At 39.6% G+C, this 2244-nt stretch overlaps 1 non-coding gene across 1 annotated transcript; it reads right to left on the bottom strand.

Moving 5' to 3' along the window:
• Positions 1–432: 432 nt before the first annotated feature.
• Positions 433–539, bottom strand: LOC131638907 (small nucleolar RNA R71). The gene has a single exon (XR_009294797.1). It is a non-coding gene; the product is annotated as a small nucleolar RNA R71 (small nucleolar RNA).
• Between the last annotated feature and the right edge of the window lie 1705 nt (positions 540–2244).

Below are 2244 nucleotides of genomic sequence, written 5' to 3'. Positions count from 1 at the left end.
GATTAATCAAGAATTGATCTTTACTGATCAAATCAATCAAATTACCCCGAAGTTAGAGATGGCTGCTATTCGTCCTCTTAGAGACTATGCCGCTCCTTCACGCGCTGAACCGCACTCAAGTATCGCACCACCTGCGATTGAGGCGAACAATTTCGAACTGAAACCTTCGTTGGTACAAGCTGTTCAACAGAACCAATTCTCTGGAAGCCCTGCAGACGATCCCAACCTCCACTTATCTGTGTTCGTGCAATATGCCGACACTGTCAAAGCTAACAACGTTAGTTTCGAAGCTATTCGATTACGTATTTTCCCTTCTCCTTGAGAGATAGAGCTAGAGCGTGGCTTCAATCCCTACCTTCTAATTCCATAACTACATGGGACAAATTGAAGAGAGTTTTCTTAGCAAGATACTTTCCGCCTAGGAAAACCGCTATGCTAAGAGGTCAAATCAACGGATTTACCCAGAAAGATAATGAATCACTCTTCGAAGCTTGGGAACGATACAAGGACATGCTTAGACTATGCCCTCATCATGGACTCGAACCATGGCTGATCATCCATACTTTCTATGGTGGTCTCCTTTATAACACTAAAATGACTATAGATGCCGCTTCTGGCGGAGCATTAATGGACAAACCCCATGATGAAGCATATAACCTCATAGAGAACATGGCACAAAACCATTACCAATGGGGTGGAGAACGAGCCGCTCTAGAGAAAACCCAAACCAAAGGAGGAATGTACGAAGTAAGTGGTATAGACCGCGTTAACGCTAAAGTAGACGCTTTAACTCAAAAGATCGAAAACTTAACCATCACTCCTTCAGCCACCGCTGCTGCCGTAGCACCTAACTGCGAGATTTGTGGATTAACTGGACACGCAGTTGCCGAATGTCAACTCCTGACTGGTATCCCATCTGATCAAGTAAATTATGTTCAAGGAAACCCTTATTCTAACACGTACAACCCTGGATGGAAAAACCATCCAAACTTTTCGTATAAGAACAACAACGCGTTGTACGCGCCTGGACAAGCACCTGCTATCCCACCTGGCTATCAAAAAGCGCCTGTAGCTGCTCAAAACACCCCTAGGAAGTCGAACCTAGAAATCATGATGGAAAACTTTATAGCTTCCCAACAACAAACTAATAAGGACTTCCTAAATCAAAACATCCACAATAGTGAGCAACTAAAACAATTATCGAACAAAGTAGATGCCTTAGCTACTGATCGGAAAATAGCAAGTGTACTACTTTTGTTACCGATGTAGTTATTAAAATGGAGTTGAATCCAAGTATCGATCACAAGGACTGCGAATAAAGTATAAGCCAGTACTAAATTTCAATTGAACAAAAAGCTATTTTTGGTTTTTTTTTTATTCGCTTGATGAAACTACTAACTGTTTATAATTAAAAAACGATAAGTAAATGATGATTTGGTTCACAAATGAGAAAGCATGCTAAGGTTGATGTATAAATCTTATGTAACTCCTTGAGAACACCGTTGTTCATGAAAAGATGTGACTACAATTGAGTATCAATTCCATAAAATAGTTTTCCCTAATTCCTTAGAGGAGAACTTATTAATACTTAAAAGTCAATTTCAATTCTTCAATAATTGATTTTAGTATTAAGGCATTATGCATCGTAATCTAGAATGAATGATCACTATGGTGAAATCCTTATTCCTAAGCGATTTACCGGTAATGTTTTGATTCAAAACGCATTAGAGTGGTGTGTCACGCCTAACCCTAATCATAGATCAACAAAATATTTTCCAATATGATGAAGCATGAAAAACTTTGAATCATAAACTCAAATTATAAAAACATCAAATTCATCACAACGGTTTTAACAAGTCATTACATGAAAAGATTTAGGGACATCACCCTAGCATAAAATAGTTTAGCTACTCATAGTGTTTAAGAAAATAACAAGAGTAATTGAAGTCATTACAAGAAATTATCGGTTGATATGATCTCCAATCGCGAGTGCTCTTGAAGATCTCTTCCAAAACCCTTGATTCTTCTTTCTCTGTAATCCTCTATGCTCAATGATCCCAGATCCTCAATCCTCCTTCCCGTTAGGTTTTTGTAGTGTTGGCTCTCATCCCCAGTATCCAAAAGTTCCGAAATACCCTTAGTGAGTTCAAAGCTTTCAAAATCTCAAAAGTTGGAGATCTGCCCGCGCCTGCCAACACGGGCCGTGTGCAGGAACACGGGTGCCCGTGTTGGTCAACTGTTCCT

Source organism: Vicia villosa, unplaced genomic scaffold (genome assembly GCF_029867415.1).
Source record: "Vicia villosa cultivar HV-30 ecotype Madison, WI unplaced genomic scaffold, Vvil1.0 ctg.002480F_1_1, whole genome shotgun sequence".
Taxonomy (NCBI): domain Eukaryota; kingdom Viridiplantae; phylum Streptophyta; class Magnoliopsida; order Fabales; family Fabaceae; genus Vicia; species Vicia villosa.
Note: the sequence above shows the minus strand (reverse complement) of the source record. Positions and strands in the feature narration are given on the sequence as shown.